Source organism: Thermobia domestica, chromosome 9 (assembly GCF_964235325.1).
Source record: "Thermobia domestica chromosome 9, izTheDome1.hap1.1, whole genome shotgun sequence".
NCBI lineage: Eukaryota > Metazoa > Arthropoda > Insecta > Zygentoma > Lepismatidae > Thermobia > Thermobia domestica.
Genome location: NC_137462.1, coordinates 109,177,588 through 109,198,772, shown reverse-complemented (window position 1 = coordinate 109,198,772; position 21,185 = coordinate 109,177,588). Strand labels below are relative to the sequence as shown.

Genomic DNA, 21,185 nt, shown 5'->3' with positions numbered 1-21,185 from the left:
CTGTAAGTGAATTTCTCAGAATGGAACAATGGAGCATGAACGATGTCAGTGACCGACAATTCCTGCACTGTTCGCCTTTTCCCGTTTCGCCTTATGACCTCTAGCAATGAAATTTGCATGAAAAACCTGTTATCACTTTTCATGTTAATGCAAGGCGGAACGGGAAATCTCGATGTGCATTTTCCCGTTTCGCCTTACGAATTTTACGTTGGTAGGCTTGCAAATACATTCATAAATACAATTTGATTTGTTTATTTACATAACAAAATATAGTGCCACTTGCTGTTTCTGGAAGATGAGGACAGCCTCAGGGAAATCACGCGTACTGATTGCAAGCACCTGGAAGATTTTGTCTTAGATTTTGACAGCTTAAAATCAATACATTCAGTGAGTGAACTACGAGTGCAATGGTACTGGTAGTCTATTTTACTTTGAATGGTGTTCTTTTTATAAAGATGGAAAACGAAAATATTTTATCGTTCGAACATTTGAAAGAATACTTTTTCTTAAAAGCTGAAGATGATGGTGAACAGCAGTGGCGTATTTAGGAGTGGGGCTTCCGGGCTTAAGCCCCCTCCCCCCGAAATCTATCTTACTATAGTAAAGTATATAAAAATATCTTGCAGAATTTTCACATTTTCAGGCAAAGCCCCCCCCCCGAAAGAAAATCGTAAATACGCCACTGATGAACAGAATTTAAAAATAAAGTGGTGCCCCAGCGGGAAATATTTATCAACATCTAGGGTGCCATAATTAACGTCATTCAGTAAGGATTTAATATGAATAAACTGTGTTCTGATGAGCAGGCCCACTTTATTGATGTAATGTTGATGGTATGTAATATTAGGGTTCTTTTAGATCAGTTTGCATATCCTAAAGTCCCGTTGACTATAGAGTTTGGAACTAGTAGCTTTAAAAAGCATGTATCGATTTTAAAGTTATTGGCAAATTTTGATTCACCCCCAGTTCATGTGTTCTTATTTTGTCAGTTGTAGTTTAATGATTCTCTATATTCTGTATTTTTAATTTTATATAGCAACATTGTTATTATTATATAATTAGTTTAGCAGAATAATAATAAGCAACCATTTTTTCTAACGCATAGGGATGGGCACGAGTCAAGCTAAAACTCGACTCGAATCCAAGTCGAGCTTCGAGTCGAGTCAAAAGTAATATTCTCGAGTCGAGTTCCGAGCCAATTTGAGTTTGATAAATGGTTCGATCGTTTTAACTCGTTTTGAAATCATGGGCTGATTACATTGGAAAGCGAAAGCCATGAGAAATGTAAGCTAAGCAGTAATATGGAATACTTTTAGTGTTGCTCACGAGAGGGGACACTGCTCGCATCTCGTCTCGTCTTTTGCGAGACTAAAAGAGATTTTTATAACAAGCTTAGCTCGGCTCGGCTTAACTAAACCGATGGCTCGAGACGGCTCGCTTGGGGTGAACAATCGGCTCAAGCTGGCTTGGTTGGGATAAGCCATCTGCTCGGTTTGCTCGGTTCGACTCAACTGAGCGAAGGGCTCTAGCCGACTCGGTTGGATGAGTTGTTGGCTCAACTCACTTCTCGGTTTGAGACTTGAGTCGATAGTGGATAAGCTGTGAGCCGATCTGCTCGAGTCGTTGACAATTCTAAACCCGGACCGAGCAGTTTTGAAGATATTTGTCCAGTGCCCTCGACAACGTTTGGCTCGAGCCCGAATACTCAACCTAGACCCTCAACCCAAATTCAGAAGCTCGTGAACAATGTCCTTGACTCCTAGACTTCACTACTACCGAGGTTGGCAATCAACTACTTTTTTTAGTATTCATATATAAACCGCCTATCTTTCATGTTTATATACAGTGTTGTTATAATAATAATAATAATAATAATAATAATAATAATAATAATAATAATAATAATAATAGAAGAAGAAGAAGTAGTAGTAGTAGTAGTAGTAGTAGTAGTACCATTGATAATTATATTGTCTATGTAAGATACTTGAAGAGGGTACTCGAAACTATACACCAGATTTGGCTCGACTCGACTCGAAACTCGACCCGAATTCGAGTCGAGTTGGAGGAAATTTTCAAGCCGAGTTGTCGGGTCGAGCTCAAAGATGCCTGTTTCTAGTCGAATCGAGTTTCAAAGAAAACTTGCTCGAATTCACTTGTGCTCATCCCTACGAGTAACGCAGTATGGCATTTTAGTCAATGTTACATTACATTAAAATGTTCATATAGTTGTCAAGGAAAAATTTGTCCTTTTATGTACATAAATCGATTCAGAACGTGCAATAATAATAGCGGTAGTAATAGCAGTACGGAAAACTGAAGTAATAAGCTTTTTTTCACATATTTAAAGTTTCGGACCTAAAAGTAACGCGTTAGTAATGCGTTACTTTCGAAGTAAAGTATCAGTTGCTTTTTCGAGGTCAAGTAACGCGTTACTAACGCGTTACATTTTAAGAGAAAGTAAAGTAACTTGTAACGCGTTACATTTTTACAAGTAACTTACCCAACACTGGTCAAGACTATATATCGTAGGATCATGGTTCATACCATGTTTTGTTTTTAGTAAAGCAGTGTTTCCAACTGCGTCCTTAAATTCCCCTAAAGTGTACCAAATGCGGGAAATTTCTGCTCAAAGTGGGAAAAGGGATTTTCTTTTTTTAAATCCCTTTTTTATCGCAAATATCTCCCCTTTGGTATAGGATACGATCATGCGAATGCTACTAAAAAAACTTTGCTTTATGGTGAAGAGAATGAGATACAAAGAGTGGCCCTGGGATGAATAGTTTTCATGCTACAGCCGATTTACATATTTTCCCTTGATAATACCTTTTTAGTGAATTTCTATACTATCATCATTATCATTAAGACTGTTCATTGTGGGAACATGAATTTACCTCGTTTTCTTTGCCATGAACCAGTCTTTCAAACGGTACCATTCGCATGTCTCTAGCATGTACCATAGTGGAGAAAATTCGCGGAAAGGGGAAATTTTTGTCAAAAAATCCCTTTCCCCCCCGATTTTGGGCCCCTCTGGCTGGCCCCTGTGTCAACCCACAGAGCCCCAAAAAATCTCAAACATACTACATACTATGTGTAATAACTGTACGAAGTTTCAATGTTATATCTTGAAAAATAAGAGAGGAAAAAATATTGACCCATGTGCAAAATGGGTTATCCATTGCTCACATAAGGGAAAGGTGGTACTGTTTACACATGGGGCAATATTTTTTCCCTTCCTTATTTTTCAAGATATAACATTGAAACTTCGTACAGTTATTACACATAGTATGTAGTATGTTTGATTTTCTTGGGGGGGGGGGCTCTGTGGGTTGTTACAGGGGCCAACCAGAGGGGCCCAAAATCGGGAGAAAAGGGATTTTTTGACAAAAATTTCCATTTTTTGCGAATTTTCTCCACTATGGTACATGCTAGAAACATAGGAGTGGTTCCGTTTGAAAGACTGTTTCATGAAAAAAAAAAAAAGTACGCATCATGACTTTAGAATAAATAGTGAAAATACTGTAGATACTTTACTAAAGTAATTGACTAAAAATGTGTAAAAAAATGAAAAATAAAGGAATCGAGTTTTTTTGACACACGACTGCTGACTCTAGCAATATGAGTCATACCTCATTTTCTTCATCGTAAGGCAGCCTTTCAAATGGTACCACTCAAATTTCGCTATCGTGTACCTGTGAAGATAAAAATGGGGAAAAGGAATTTTTTTTCTTGAAAAAGCCCCTTTTTTCATTTTGGACGAGATTTTCCCGCTTCTGGTACACGGTAGGAAAATTTGAGTGGTACATTTCGAAAGCCTGTCTGATAACGAAATCAACGAGGTACAAACCATGATTCTAGGGTAAATAGTAATGTATCAGGGATTTTTTGAAAAAACTTCTCAAATATACCCTTTTTTAAAACCCATCGTCCATATTTGTGACGTCACAGCCCCTAGACAGAGCACGTGAGGCTGCAAAATGTCCATAAAACATGTTTTATGATGCTTCCATATTTGAATGAATGCACACACACACACACACACAAAAAAAAAAAAAAAACTAGTCTAAAAATCTTTAGTAGAGACTTATAAAGCAGATTCCGAAGGTCGATGCCATGGCACAGGTGTTGTGCCATCATAATTTAAAAGGGTTAAGGGAAGAGAATACCATCTTCTTGTGCCTCCTAGTAACAGGACAACTGACTAATTCTTTGTAACGGTGGCAACATCTGACTGACTTACATTCCATGTGTGGTACTAATGCCCTTTTAACGGCAGTACTGCTGATAAGAAAAGTTGACTTAGTTGTAACTCAACTATACCATATTTATCTTTACTGGAAATCTTTTGAGAATCGTAAGTAAGCAGAAAATTAACTTCCAGGCATGTTAACGTAAACAGTGTTGATGAGAAAACCACAGCTTAAGATATCAAGATTGGGAAATGAATTGGCAGGGAGTTTTGAAGATAACACTGACGATGGAGGGATTGATCAGCAAATATATTTTTGTATGCATTCGTATTTTATGTGCTTTTAAAATATTAATTGGATTAATTCGTGTTTTACCTCCCTTTTCAACACTGACTCTGTAAGAGACAGGATCAGTAAGTACGCCAGAAATTTTTACTTGGGGGGTGTTCTCAGAATAGTGATATAATTTTCAAACAAGAAAACAGTATATTTTGTTACGCAACTATTGCAACACTACTATTACTACTACTACTACTACTACTAATAATAATAATAATAATATCAGCTCTTCGCACTAGTAGGTTCAATAAAGTAAGTTCACACATTTCAGCATTTATTATTATTATGAAACTAAGTAATACAGTGAAACCTCTCAAAATGGACATCGGTGGAACACCATTATTTGCCCGTAAATGAGGGGTGTCCCTAAAAGGAAGGGTTCTCTCTCATAACACCACACCACTCATATTTATGGAATGGAAGAATACGAAAATTTGTCCTCTTATGAAGATGTCCACTATTAAGAGATGCCCGTTAAGAGGGGTTTCACTGTATTAGGAATTAACCTCCACCATTTTACCCAGTAATTACACGTGAATTGATTACATTCGAATTATTGTAATTATTTTGTAAAATTCTGCTATTATTTCGATTTATTCACCCCCAGCAAGTTTTAGTGAGTGATTTTTTCAAAAATATTAATTAGGAAAAATTCCCTCGTCCCATGCTGAAATCACATTCGTTTAGTAATTTATATCGTACATAGTTCCAATTTCATTATTTTAATATTCTAACGCTGTTGTTAACGTTAATTGTTGTAATATTATTTGATCTCTTAATGTCCGTTCCTGCCTCTTCCTGGCTGCGTTATTGGCTCTGAATATCTTTCATAAGAAAATTATTCATAGATTTAGTTGTTTTCCAGAAGTCCAGTTTTTCAATTTACAAATATTTTGTATCTTTCTGTTTTGTCTTCTTTAATATACCCTAATGTTAATAATCCCAGGGCTCATAATGGTCTGGTCTCTTGTAAATACTTGAAAAGTGACCAAAAATTGCCAAAGCACACGAAAAAGTGACCAAAATCTCATCATGCCCCTTTTTTCCTTTGTCAATTTCTCCATCACTTCTCTCTTTGTTTATTTTGTTTCCTCTTTCCTTCTTCTTTTTGAGCTTCCTCCTTTCTTAGGTTTTCAGAGTAAGCTTTGTAGTTATGGTAAGCAGACTTAGCACATGTTAAAAGCTCCTGAGTAAGTGGAACCAGTTCTGGCCTATCCCCGAATTTCTTCGTCTCAGACATTATCATTCCTCTCAAAAAAGTATCTTTTAGTGACAAATTAAAAAAAAGTAACTTTTAGTGACCAACTTAAAAAAAAAAAAAGTAAATTTTAGTTAAAAAAGTGACTCGTTATGAGCTCTGTTCCACTCAATCAATTTACGTGAATATACTTTGCAAAAATTAAGCTAGCGCCAAATGCTCCTGCATAACACTAGACTCAGTCTAATATATATATATAATTCTTAATTCGATCGACCTCCTCATTTCTAAAAACGTTTTGACTACACCCTTCTAACGTCCGTCCGTTGATACACCACTTGCAGAGCAGGCTCGAAACCAGCCACAGAGCTTTGGGGAGCCATGAATATATTAGGAGGGGCCAAGTCATTAAAAATTTTATTTTCAAATATCTAAATTGTGCATGTTGTATTGAGGTCTGGAGGGGACATGAAAAATTAAGGGAGAGCCGGGCCCTCCATAGCCCCTCTGGTTGCGAGCCTGTTGCAGACTAGCACTTACCAACTGAATCTGGTATAGGCTTATTACTATATTGTCACATTTTTCCTTATTGAGGAGGAGGTAGGTGAATGACCCATCAAGACGTTGCCAATTTCAGTCATCTGCATCTGTACATCAATCTCTTTTCTCGGAAACGACCGCGGAGCCCAGGAGGGTAGGTATAAAGCGGGTCTGTTTTGTCAATTGTTTTGATCGAAACACCGCCCAAAACAATGAGGTCATGTGGTTCTTGAAGCCCGTACATGAGAACGAGGTCTTTTCATATTTTGAAGTGAAATAAATAAATAAGAATACTGTCTTCTTTCCTAAACGCTAAACCTTTTTTAACTTGATGTAATAAATAACCTAGGGCCTATATGATACTGATTAATACAATTGGATTTGGGGGAGTATTCCTTTTCCATCCAGGGGTGTGTGTAAAGAAATTTGGAGGGGTGTTAGGGGGGTGTAGATTACTCCCTGGACAGGATCTCTCGTCTAAAATGGAATTCAAACCCATTTGCCATTCGTCACTAACTGGTACTACCATTCTTTAGATTTTGACAAAATAATATGAAACCCTACAAAGATCTTTCGTTTATCTTGAGTCTGTCTATAAAAATAGTAATGAAGGGAGACATGCAACAGTGATAACAATGTTAAGGACATATTCTTTACTCTTACATTTTCTGCTATCTGTCATAATAAAAGTTTCAGTGAATTAAAGCTGAAAATTTGGAGCGCTGTGGAGCAGGGTTAACTCCACAATATAGTCACAGCCATGTGACTTCCCAATTAACCCTAGAAAATCCGTCCTCGCATCTGCTACGTGAAGAACCAAGAGGACGGGGGTCCAATTTGCCCGCGCTGGTTTAAGTAGCTTTCAGAGTATATTTGTTCAATTTGAGTTAAACTAAATTTCAAACATAAACTAAACTAGTATGTGTAACTAAATTAAAAAAAGAGTTGTGAAGTTTTTCAAGGAATTGTGAAGAACAGGGCTAAATACAGTGCGTAAAACTGCGCTTATATATTGTACCAAATTTCTTATAATACTATGCAGAAAACTACTATTATAACTAACACTCGACAAGTTCTATGACAGTCTAACGAGGAAACTGATTCAAGTGTGACACGAAATTGTGGACGAGTTTATGCGCAAACGAAGTGTTTTTGTGGACAATTAAACCTATTAGAGGGGAAAACCCTCGATCTCAACCATTTCGGAGATAAAGAGGAATAAGGGTAAGGCTGGTGCACCGGTATTTTGCGAATTTTTGAATATGTAGCAATAGTACAAGTAAAAGAGACTTTTAAAAATGAATTCCTTCATCCACGAAACTTCAGTAATACGTCGCCTTAGACATGAGGTTTACAAAACCGACGAGACCATAAAAGTTCTAGGTGAAGAATGTTTTGAGGAGGAAGGCGAAAATAATGAAATTCCATTGTTGCCTGAAGTAGGTGTGTAAGGTGTCTATGTATAGGTTTCTAGGTACGATGAACCGAATAAAAGCATCACGTCAAATAGGATGAAAAATGTAAAAAATGGAGACCGTCTGAACTTTCCAAACATTTATAACGGTATGAGGAACTACTTTACTTTGTAACGTCTGTGTTGTATACGTGCAACAACTTTATGTGATATACAGCATATCAGGCGTACAGGTTTTCGTTTTTTAAATGGAACATATTAGTTTTGTTTATTGATTCATACTTTGCGTTTTAATATATGTCATACAACTATACACTGTCCTACCTACGTTCGCAACAATATGTGTTTATGTTTCATAGTATTTAATTTGTTTTTCTATAGCGCTTTTGCATAGAATATGACATTGTATTTTTGTTCACGTAACTTCTCTGTTCCTTTGGCAATACTTAATACATTTTCGTATCACCTTTTCTCATTTTTTACGAACTAAAGACACGTATATGATATTAAAAGCAAGTAATATAATATAATTTTGTGCTTCGTACCAATGGCGTTTGTCATTCCTCAAGCCCCTTCTGTTTACAGTAAAAGCTACGTCACTTACGTTAACATTCAACACCACTTTTATTCGCTCTGGTGCATCTTTCTTAAGGTTTAAATACAATTTTCAAACATATTTCTTCGCAACATAGCCGAAAATCCACAAAATATCAGAGCACCAGCTTTCCCCTTATCCCTCTATATTTCCGGAACGGTTGAGATCGAGGGTTTTCCCCTCTAATGGAATTCTTCGATCACAAAAACACTTCGATTGTGCATAAACTCGTCCACAATTACGTCACACTTGAATCGGTTTTCTCGTAAGCGTATATATAAAGGAGAAAATCTTTGAGGTTTACGTCCCACGGATATGCGGCTAGGCTAAGGCAGACGGTGATGATGAAATAATGAATGAAATGGTGGAATGAAGAAAGTGGGATGAAAGAGGAAAACCCCGAGAAAACCACACACGGTGTTTGTCCACCACAAAGTTCACTTGGCGCGAGCTGTGATCGAACCAGGAACCCCAAGCACCAGAGGTGAACGCTCTACCACTGAGCTCCCGCGGGCCCTATATAAAGGAGAAAAGTAACATTTATATAAAAAGTAATACTAGATTTAGATATAAAAAACAAATGAAAGGAATTTTGTTGAAAACAAAGATGGGAAGCACCTATGACCCGGGGGGAGGGCCAAATCCGCCCGCACAACATGAATTTTTTCACACACACATACACACAAAACAATGCAATATATTACACTTGAAAAAAAAAAGCGAAAAGGAACATGTCATCAAAAGGATCAATAACAAAAGAAAAGAAGAAAAATTGACTCCGTTGGTCTTTGTAGGGTTAATACGAAGAAAAAAATAAACAAACAATTATGAACATTTATTCCTGTGTACGAATGAGGAAGACTGAAGGTTTACTATGGAGTCTGCAACCCTGACTGATGTCCATCAGAGACATGGTAACATAGCATAAGCCATGGTGCTTGATATTACTCTCTGTTCCCGCGTTTAACTTACTAGCATAGGAAAATTAAGCCAAAAATGGCTCGAAACGGGGGAAAAAATATTAGAAAGCAAATTTTCATTTTAACACATTCTATGGACTCCCCTGATACTCCACACAAAAGTCCTAAAAAAATCCCACGTGGGCAACCGCCTGAAACGACGTCATCAATATGACGGCCACGCAACTACTACTACTTATGCTGTAATATATCATCACAGAACTGAGATACAAACTTCGTTCTGGTGTCAAATTAAAGATAAGGCATTGTATAAGTGATTTCAGCTAATATCGTTCTTACGTGTTGCTGCCATTTTTAAATAGGGCGGTTATAATCTTAAAAATTAATTTTCTCCGTTTCATTTTATTTGTTTTAAAGTAGATTCCTATGAAACTATCAGATATACGGACAAACACCTCGAAATAAACGTTATAGAGTGGAGTCTTACCTTTCTAAAGATACCAATATTATTCCTGTATCTTAACAATTAAGCGAACTACTCCACTTTCTGTAGCGCATGGTGTTGAATTTTTAGCACTTAGATTACGCTAAACATGTGAGAATATTTTTACAATTAAGGGCGGAAAAACGTTTGGAAAACAAACTTTTAACACATTTTCTTTAAACCGCTGAGACTTCTGAGAACAGTCAAAAATAGCACCAGCAACCACCTGAAATGACGTAATCAATATTGCGACCATGCGAATACATTCATTTATGCTTATACGAAATATCTCATCCCAGAACTGAGATATGAACGTCGCTCTGGTGCTAAGTTAAAGGTACATGATTCAAATGATTTCTGTTATTATCGTCTTTATGTGTTACCGCCATTTTTAAATATGTCGGGTATTATCTTTAGTACTTAGATTACGCTAAACATGTGCAAATACTTTTAAAGACAAAACTCTTTTAGAAAGCTAATTGGCATTACAGTAATTCTTTTGTGCGTCTGTAACTCCATAAAAATTTGCCAAAAACAGAAATGGGCAGTAGCATAACATGTCATCATCAATATGGCGACCAAGCGATGGCGATAAAAATCTACGTAAATTTAAACAGGCATTTTTATATTATAATAGGGTTGAGTGTGTTCTAGGGATATTTTAAGTCGATGAGTAAATAAATATGATTGTATATTCACAAATGTTGAAAGACAATATGCAATCCATTGTTGTCGGTTCACTTTGTACACGCGCTGTCCAAATCCCACCGTGGCCGGTCCCAACCTATGCTAGGTTTTAGGATTTAGGATTTAGATTTCCGGCCTTTGGGAATCTAAGGTCATTTACCCTTCACGATTTGGGGGATGACGTCCCTCGGCGAGCACACAATACGGGAAAAGGGAAGGAAGAAAGGATTGGGGGAGGAAGGAAGCGACCTGGGACCACCTCGGCATAAGTTAGGGACCACCCAGGCATTTACCTGGTATAAATGAGGAAAACTCAGGAAAACCTCATTCAGGGTTGCTGGCCTGAAAAAGCGTGTTACACTTTTTGACCGAGTGCCCCCACCGGGAATCGAACCCGGGACCGCTTGCACCGAAGGCGAGAGCGTTAGCGACTACGCTACACGGCGCCACCCAACCCGTGCTGAGAAAGGGGGAATGACCCCTTCATTACACACCTGTTACCGCATGCCTTGTGGTGGGCTGGATGCTTTGAGGGGGAGATAGGTTTGAGTGGTGCTTGGAATCATGTAACTATCTCCGAATGTTCAGCACCCCGAGCAGCTCTTCCTCATAGACTGTTCCAACAAGATCGACAATAACCTACCGGAGAGAGGTGAGGCTTAGTCTATCCTTCGAAATGGCCAACTAACTCGTGCCATTGGATCCGGGAGAGTACATGTAACCTCATCACGTTCTCAGTGAGGTAGGTAGCTTCTGCTGCCGCTCCGAACGGCAGAGGTGAAGTTTTCGGCTCTCCTCAGAAATGGGGAAGTAAGCCGTGCCGAGTCCAGGAGATAAGGCTACGTGGTACTCCAGCACGTATGAAAGAGTGAGTAGTTAGTTTGCCCAGGGGGACGCGTCCAATGCCCTACCGGAAGGATGATGTGGGTACTGCCCTCAAAGAGCGTTTCGTACGTGCTCTGGGGTCCGGTATGGGATACCTAATATCTTAACGGACACTTCTACCTTAGGGGCGCTGAGGAACTGGGACCGTTCATCCCAGGTTTTATTGACCTTACTGGGTGCAGGGTCTACGACCCTACCAAGGTAGCAGCCGCTCCCAAATGGTCATTGTCTTTAAAGATAGACAGTTTACGTCAGCCATTGGGTCTGGTAATATACGATGTAGCTCTACTGTAAATTAGAGGAAGTTCCGTATTGCCTGAACGACCCTACCGAGGGAGGATGTGGTGGTCCCTCCCAATGGTGGCCTACACGTACCATTGGGTTCAGAATGTAGTTTTTCTACGACGTGTACATGGTATCTAGACATGTAAAAGATAGGTAGCCACGTATTGCTTGGGATACCCTACCAGGGAAGACACGGCTTCCAAATGACAATATGTATGGTCTACATCAGTCATTGGTTCTGGTAATGTACAGTGTACCTCTGCCGTAATTAGAGGAAGCCCCGTATTGCTTGGACAATCCTACCGGGAGGGGAGTGTCAGATTCCTGCCTGCAGGGGGACTGAACTTCGACTGGGGAAAAGTGCCTATCCCAGATATCTGGGTAACGGTTTCTGATCCCAGTGAAAGGGAGGGAACTTTGTGGGATGTGGGCTGGCACCAACGCTGACTTACCACATACCATTGGATCCGGGATGAAGTATGGGAGTACCTCGACGTGTGTGTGGTACCTCTACACGAGAAGGCGTTGCCAGTTGAACGACAGACGTAGGCAGAGCCCTGGATTGAACTATCCCCCTCGGACAATGCCTGGGGCTCCCGGATTGAGTTAGACTCTGCTGGGCTGCGGTCATACTATGGGATTCGGTAGCTCATGGGGGCCAATCCAAGGAATCTGGGTAACGGTCAGTATTTGTGGGAGATGAGCTTGCTCTGAAATGCACGGGTACCATGCCAGCAGAGCATGGAAGGACTGGCTCGCTAGCATTTGTCTTTTACCAGTAGGCAGAACTTCTGTCGCGCAGTGGACGTACCCTACTCCCTAAGAGAATAGGGGTTACATACCAAGGTGTCAAGGTCGGGGGATAGATCTTGAAAGTGCACTACGTGCATGAGGACTAAGGGTCAGAACGAGGAACTTCGGGCACAATGCCTTGTTTGGCCGAGCCTGTCCATCAAATAAGACCAAAGAGCCGCGTCCTCCACGCGTGCACGTAAATGTGGATATAGTAACCACTCGATCCTGATGTTCCAGAAACTGTACGTGCCGAAAAGGAGGACTCCACTGCATATCCATGTGTGGAGAATCATGCACATACAAACTAGTATTACATTCATTAGAAGACGACGATTATATTTGTAAAGATCTTGAAGAAACTTAAAAACCATCTTCTAAACGATTTAGAAACATTAATGAATGAAACAGGCAAAAGAAAATTGAAAGAGCTAGGTTATGTAAAATGCAGACATTTTTCCATTACAAAGTAAAGTAAATTAGCGAAATCAATGTTACTTTAAAATATTAAAACTATTTCTTATATATGTATCTGGTAGTTTCATAATCTGATTTGAAACAAATAAAACGAAACGGAGTAAATTAATTTTTAAGAAAATACCGCCATATATTAAAATGGCGGCAACATAAAAAAAGCGATATTAACTGAAATCATTTGAATCATGTACCTTTAACTTGGCACCAGAACGACGTTCATATCTCAGTTCTGTGATTAGATATATCGTATAAGCATAAATGAATGTATTCGCATGGTCGCAATATTGGTTACATTTCAGGGGGTTGCTCATGAGCTATTTTTGACGATTCTCTCAGAAGTCTGAGTGGTTTAAAGAAAATGTGTTAAAAGTTTGTTTTCCAAACGTTTTTCCGCCCTTAATTGTAAAAATATTCTCACATGTTTTGCGTAATCTAAGTACTAAAAATTCAACACCTTGCAATACAGAAAATGGAGTAGCTCGCTTAACTGTTAAGATACAGAAATAATATTGGTATTTAGAAAGGTGAGACTCCAATCTATAACGTTAATTTCGAGATGTTTGTCCGTATATCTGATAGTTTCATAGGAATCTACTTTAAAACAAATAAAATGAAACGGAGAAAATTAATTTTTAAGATTATAACCGCCATATTTAAAAATGGCAGCAACACGTAAGAACGATATTAGCTGAAATCTCCTATAAAATGCCTTATCTTTAATTTGGCACCAGAACGAAGTTTGTATCTCAGTTCTGTGATGATATATTACCGCATAAGCATAAGTAGTAGTAGTTGCGTGGCCGTCATATTGATGACGTCATTTCAGGCGGTTGCCCACTTTTGTGTGGAGTATCAGGGGAGTCCATAGAATGTGGTAATATGAAAATTTGCTTTCCCTTTCAAGACAGGGTCATTTTTGGCGTTTTCGTAAACTTTCAGTTAATATATTGTAATTCAAAGACTATTTACTCGATTGATATGGTTAAGGCCTTGTGTTTGGAAGAAGGATATGGCAATTTTACTGCGTAAGTTTGATGGCAGTGTTGCCAACGGGAGGGAAAATATGAAGGGAAATATAGAGGTAAACATTCACCAAAATATCCCTAACCAAATTTTAGATTTTTTTGAGCTGGCACCACTGTAGCCACATGGGTTCAAGTCACCTCAAAACATTCTTTGGTGTGTCGACAAGCACAGTGAAAACGGGAAGTCGTTGGGTGCTATACAAAGACAGAAAGAAAAATTCTCTCTCATCGTATATACGAAATTTTTACAGTTTTCCATCTCACAAGAAAAAATTACCAGTTATGCAGGTGGTACAGCCTCCGTAGTTGTCCTACTGAAACTTTCTATGGTGCGTTTTTTGGGCCAAACACGAGGCTTTCAGATATTGGTACGTTTGTTCCGATGTGGTCAACAAGTGGGAAATTATAGTGGGAAAAGTGGAATAATTTCCGAAATTTTCACTTAAAATCAGGAATTACAATTTTCTGTAGCTGGAAAGACTTACCAGACAAGCGGAAACTATCTTAAAATAAACTTTGGTACACCACTAATATCTAGAAATTTCATGACTATATCTAATAAACTAAGCATATCATTTAAAAAATATCTCATTCTACCTAAAAAAAAAATATCTTTCCACTTAGAGAACAAAATCTAGTGTAAACCTCAACTGTACTTCCCATAATTGTTCTACTGAAACTTTCTATGGTACATTGTGTAGGGAAACACGAGGCTTTCAGATACTGGTACGTTTGTCCCGATGTAGCTAACATGAGGGGGAAATGGAATTTTTCCGAACTTTTCCCCTAAAATAAGAAATTAAAATTTTCTATGGCTGGAGACACTGCTGCCACACAAACTCAATCTATTTCAAAATAAACTTTGGTACACCACTAATATATCCTAGATGTATCAAGTCGATATCTAAGAAACGAAGTTTGCAATTTAAAAAATAATTATGATAAACAGAAAAATAAAAAAATCAAAGTTTAGAACCTAAATTCAAATTTTTCGTGCGCCCCTTAATTACCCAATTGTAACGATATGCACTTGCTTTTATTCAGTAAGGACTGATGTTAGACTGGCGTCAGCTGACTTGCGTACGTACGTATATAGGTACGGATTTATAAACATGAATTTCGAAAATTTAGAAATTTTTGACCGAAAATAGGAAAATTTTAATTTCCTTAGTCGGCAACAGTGATTGTGAGTTGTTTAAATTGATCTAAAAATTAGGTACCCATATGGGTTATACATTTCTATGGGGCTATTTAAAGCAAGAAGTATACAAGGACAATTCTCGAACTCTTCAAGACCTGGAAACGAACATTCGCAGTGCCATAAAGAACATTAACACTTCTAATATTCGTAAAGTTGCTGCCAACCTGGTGAAACGTGTGAACTAGTGTTTGATAAAACAGGGGACACTCCGAGCATCCGCTGTAAAGCTGGTAACTCATTTCTGATAGTAGCAGTGTTGCCGGGTGCATGTAAGTAAACGTTTTATCATGATAAATTTAAAGTTTGTTTTTCATTGTTTTCAGGAATTGCATAATGTGGACAGATCCTTAACACTCCTTTTGATACACTGAAACATCAGCAAAGTTACCAATTCAGAGTGTTAATTTATGAAAACTACGATTTCCCTAGTTCCTCCTTACAGAGGCCTCATCCGATTAGCTATCGGTGGAAATAAAAAATTCTTTTTTCTGCTTCATAGTTTCCAAGGTACTCCAACTAAGCAAACTGAAAATTAACGACAGAACATCCATACCTATGCGTTATGAGTCATTTTACATGTTTTGCAAAAAAAAAAAAAAAAAAAAAAAATTACACCTTAGGTTACATCTGGCAACACTGTGTGGTTCCCAGTGTACTTCAATCGTTGCTTCCTAGTTTATAAATATATGCATGAACAAGGCTTCATTTTGGTATAACCATTATTCGTGTATCATTCAGGTTCAAAATTGCTCCCCCAAAGAAGCTCCCCGCAGTTCGAGGGGGCCCATTTTGATACAAAATTTTCTTACTCCATATACGATACGAACATGAAATTAGAAATGAAGCATTAAACAGGGTTGCTACATTACATAAACAAAACAGCACACAAAAGGTAAATAGAACAAAAATGAGTCGTGGACCCATTTCAGTAAAAAAAAATCTACTATTAGGGGCTCTAGAAATAATATTTATTTGTATGGCTTTGAGATTAATCAATATTGTCCCCATTATAATTTTGTCATGTATGGCATGGGCCCAGGAAGTAACTAACGGAACCGAAGACCTTGCCGTGCGGGGGGCCATAAAGATTAAGAAAAAGTTGGAAAGAGGGGCCCAAGAATTAGAAAATATTTTTCTATGGGGCCCAAATAAGCTTATTAATGCTTTCCCCCGAAAAGAATCTAAGTTACGGCGCTGGTCATCTTTGAATTGTATCAACACATTCTTTGAATTGTATCAACACATGTACAAACAGACAGTTCTATGTTTATGTTCCATAATTACTAGTTTATTTTCTTATATTCATATAAGGTATTTGTGGCAAATTGAACCGGTGGCACTAGACGAATAATGTCGAGTGTTAGGCTTCTGATCATGAGGCGCAATCCACTACGGGTTCGAATCCCTCTGAAGAGCAAAGTCAGAATTTTAACTGTCCTCAGTATTTCTGTGTTCGTGTCCCTGTAGTGTTTGGAATACGTTGAAAGGATATGAAGTGCCAGTGGTGAACAATACTCCGATTGGGGCAATTTGTTTTAAAAAATTATGAAAGCAGGAAACTCGCATTGCAGCTACTTGGGTTCAAATCCCGTCGAGGCAATTATTATTTTTTATGAATGGGAAGATAATGTTTATGTAATTGGTATTGTAATTGTTATTCCATTATTATTATTATTATTATTATTATTATTATTATTATTATTATTATTATTATTACCACAGAAGGAAAGAAAAAGTAACATAGTCGTAGGTATTCATAGGAACAGAAAAGATATACACTATGTCAGATGATTCTTAGGTTTACACATGAAAACAATAATATTATTAAATTTATGAGTTTACAGATAGAATTATCATTTTATAACAACAAGAAATGGAGTTGAGTTGATTTTGAGTTTAACGTCCCAATCAGCAGCGAGGCTATATGAGACGTGGACCTACTGATTAACGTGGAATCCGAACCACGTGAGCTCCCGCCGGGAATCGAACCCGGGACTCCCACGCCAAAGGCGCGTACGCTAACCGCTTAGCCACGGAGGAGCTCAACAAGAAATGGAATATAAATATTTGTTAGCTGATAATAGTAATGCACTTTGTTTTGTCCTTCTTCTAGGTAGAAAGGTGAGGTGGCATCTTAAATAGGATCAATCCCGTGACTAGCATTGTAAGTTGGATCACTATTTGCAATTTGTGTACTGCTAAAAATAATCCCTTGGAACTAATTTTCGGCCCATACTACAGCAGTAAGGACGTGTTTAGCCTTTATGTATTCATCAATTCTTGTCCAAACGTTATTTGCCAGACAGTCACGAATGAAGTTGATACGGAAGACGTAATTTTGTGTTGTTGGCATTTCACCTGTAAAGTAAGTCGTCTTAACTCTTAGACCCAGAGAAATTGAATATTTTTAATGTTAGTAAACATCAGAAGTATCAGTATTGTAGATTATTAAAAAATCCTAAATTGCCAAAGCCGGAATCGAACTCGCGTCCTCGATATTATGAAACTAACGCGTAAGCCACTACTCACTTCTTAATCACTGTTTTGGGAGAAGAAAAATGTGAGCTGCAGTGAATTCAGTAATTACACACTTTTACGATTCGAGTGTAATAATGCTGAAACTTTCTGATTTCGATCATGATAACAACCTCCAACCGTCGTGCCTAAATTGCATGGGGACAAATTAATATGTGACGGTTGAAGATCGCTACTACTCACCATCTGTAATGAGTAGGTTCGAAGCGGGAGCAGAGAGAAAACCACACAAATTTAACTTTCATTTAAATATCTGTATTCTATGAAATATCATGTGTTAATGTTGATAATGTAGACTGTGTATAACGCGTCAGATCACATATCGTAAGCATCTAAGAAGTCAGTCACGAATAACTCGTACATAGCTGAGATACACATACCTTGCTAATAGATGACTGCCTGGACTGGATGTTGAAGGTCTATACCGATGAATAGCTCGTGCTGTGAATAGTCTACGTTCGCCGACTATTGTTCAACCATAATCCAAGTTAATGGTTGTACTGGATGTTGCTAGATCTTCCTAGATCTACTCCTGGACTGGACTCACAGTTGACTAATTACTGTGATAAAAGTACAAGTGGTTCTCTCTGTCGATACTCCACTTCTGATCCAAATCCTTTCGGACCAGAGGTTTTTATTCTCAGTTTCCAGACATTCTGGAATTCATGTTGTTGACTTTTTGTATATCTCAGCTATTGGTAAAACATTGGTTTCACCCGAATTACATCGTGATCAAATTCTCAGACCAACAAATTTCTGCAAGTCTGACAGTTATGCCACAGTCAAAGTGTCACTGTTACAGCATTACATCTTGATGACATTTCAATTCTTCAACCAAAACATTGCAAATCACAATAACATACAAACTGACGACTTAGCATCTAGCCATAACAAAACATAACATTCAACGCATTTACAAATTATTGACGTAAACAAATAAACACAAACACGTGTTTACACTATATGACAACATTTCATTACTATACTTTGATACAACATTTAATGACTGAGATGTTCTATCTCCAAAATAATGTTCCAAAATCGTATATATCCACAATGATAAAATAGTAAAGTATTATGCAGAATGAATAGTCTAGAGAAGTCAACTTAAAATTGAATACTTATTATTGAATACTTAAAATTGAATATGTACGGAGACGCTTTCGTATGCTCTCGCCTCGGGCCCTGATTTTTGGACGGCACGGCATGGGACAGATACTTATATTGATTGGAAGCTGGTGTTTCAGGGCAGAGGATTGTTTTTTTTAAGTTAACAAATTTAACGAACCTTCCTAAGTACCTTGTTTCCTATTTTGACGCGTTTTACTGATTTTTACAGTTTTTCCACTAACTCTTTAAGAATAGGGACAAAATACAGAAACATAAAGGACAGCAAACATCACAAACACTATTCGCGCGTTCTTCCCTTGCCTGAAGTAAAACAATAAAATATAGTGAACATGCAATTTTTGGTCCTCCATTTTCTATGTGGTGTCAAATCCAGTTGGAGTGGGTCAGTGGGTCAAATGGATCGAGTTTTTTGAGTGGGTCAGTGGGTCAATAGCATGTGACCCACTGTGACCCACCACTCACTATGGCCCACTCTCACCTACCGACGCACTCTGCTCACTGCATTGTAGACAGCATCTTCTGAACAGCATGTTTTTTCACCCTCGACCCTAGCCATAGAAACTCAAAACACGTTTCTGATTGATTGCAGCTTGCGATTGTCCAAACCTTCTGGCGTATGTTTTGTGTATTATAGTAGTAATAAAAGAAAATTGTCACTTTGTTAGAATTGAAGAATATTGAAGAAGCAGTTGAGGTCAAATTTATATCATGGCAGTCAAGGAGGAACAAAACGAGCCCTACGGGGATTGTAAGCCGCTCCTCCTCCTGCTACTACTACTACTGCTACTTATGCTGTGGATTCTTATAGCAAAACTGCACTCATTTTTGAGTATTATTTTCATCTTATTTTAATGAAAAAGTTTTAAAAATGTAAAAAAAAAAATATAAAAATAAAAAAACTTTCCTTGGCCCGCGTTTGAACCCACGACAGAAGCAATCATAATTACTAGTTTATTGCGCTATTACCTTCGGCCACGAAGGCCGCCAGTAACAGACACTTCATTTATGCTATATTTGTGCAACGTGGCGAGAAACGAATAACTCCAACTTACAAGAACGGCGTATTTAGCTCCTTTGAGTAGGGTTGAGCGTGATTTAAAAATATGCTTCTGGACACTGGTGAATCTGCCTACGTTTTACTTTCAAGGCCTCCATTTCCCTTCTTCATTTGTTTCTGTTTACTTACCTGAGATGAATATCTCTAAGTGAAAAAAGAACTTGAGGCATTTTTGGATATTGATATTTGTAATTGTAATAATAGCAATAGGACGTATACTACTACTTGGCTTTCGAGACACACAGTCTGAGAGTTTTAGAGGAGATATCTACTGGAAACAATACATTTTTGAATCACTGTAATATATAAATTATTATATAAAAATTGAGTGTAACTGTGTGCCTAATCATCACAGCCAAATTGCAGTCAAAATGACTTTAGGTATATAGTTAGGCCTAAATACAAACTGTGATGTTATCATATTGCGTTCATTATAATAATATCCTAAAGGATAGTGGGGATCCGAATATTTGCGAAAAAAATGCGTATCTCACAAGCCGTTGAACTTACGGAGCTGAAATTCAGTATATTAAATCTTTATTAAAAATGAACAGAACGTCTCATAGCATTTAACATTCTCCTTTATGGAGAGGGGTGCACCTTCTTCATATGATAAATAGATAGTTGGTTAGTTTGTAAAAATGATCGAAAACGATCGAAATTAGCTGAGAAAGAAGAAATACAGCCGGGTTCTATTCCCGGCGGGAGCTCATGTGGTTCGGATTTACGTTAATCCGTACCCCATGCCGTAAGCGTCGGTGGACCACCGATGGGCAACTAGCGACATCTCACAAAAAATTGGCGGCCCCGCAGCGACCATCCGCGGTGGCCCCTCTTCCGTTTTGAAAATTATACCGCCAGCGGTCCACCAGTGGCAGGGACGCAACAAAACGCCAATGGACCACAAAATTACTCCCCCAAAATGTTAAATCGCCTATATGTGATTTGTTTACATTAAGGTGAGTCTAAAAAACACTAAAAAGTACCAGAAAAGTACCCCGAAGGTGGCTTGAACCACCAACCTTATGATTACTGGGCGGGTGTTCTTCCGACTTCGCCACGGAGGCGACGAAGGAAACGTCGCTTGTAAAGGGATAAAACGTTGAGATCTTTTTAATTTGGTCAGTGTTCCTTTAACCGTGAATATGAGATTATAACTGTTTGGGATAAGATAAAATGCGTTTGCCATGTCATTTTATAACAAAATGATGCGTGTCTATTTACTTTATTTCATAGTTCTTTCATACTCACTTTCTAATGATCGACGACAGTTGCTATCTAAATTCATACAATTATCGCACTTATCTCAAGATTTTTCACTTCATGATGTTGAGGCAGAGGTTATTCTTGATCCCCCGGAGCTCACTTTAGGAACAATTCGTCAGGAAAAAATAATATATAATAATAACCGCATGCACATGACTGGTGATAGT

General features: G+C 38.1%; 1 protein-coding gene across 1 annotated transcript in view; it reads right to left on the bottom strand.

Annotated features, from left to right (window-relative positions):
• The window catches only part of Setd3 (SET domain containing 3), a 331,102-nt gene that overhangs the window by 16,571 nt on the left and 293,346 nt on the right, over nt 1-21,185 (bottom strand). The window lies entirely within an intron of this gene.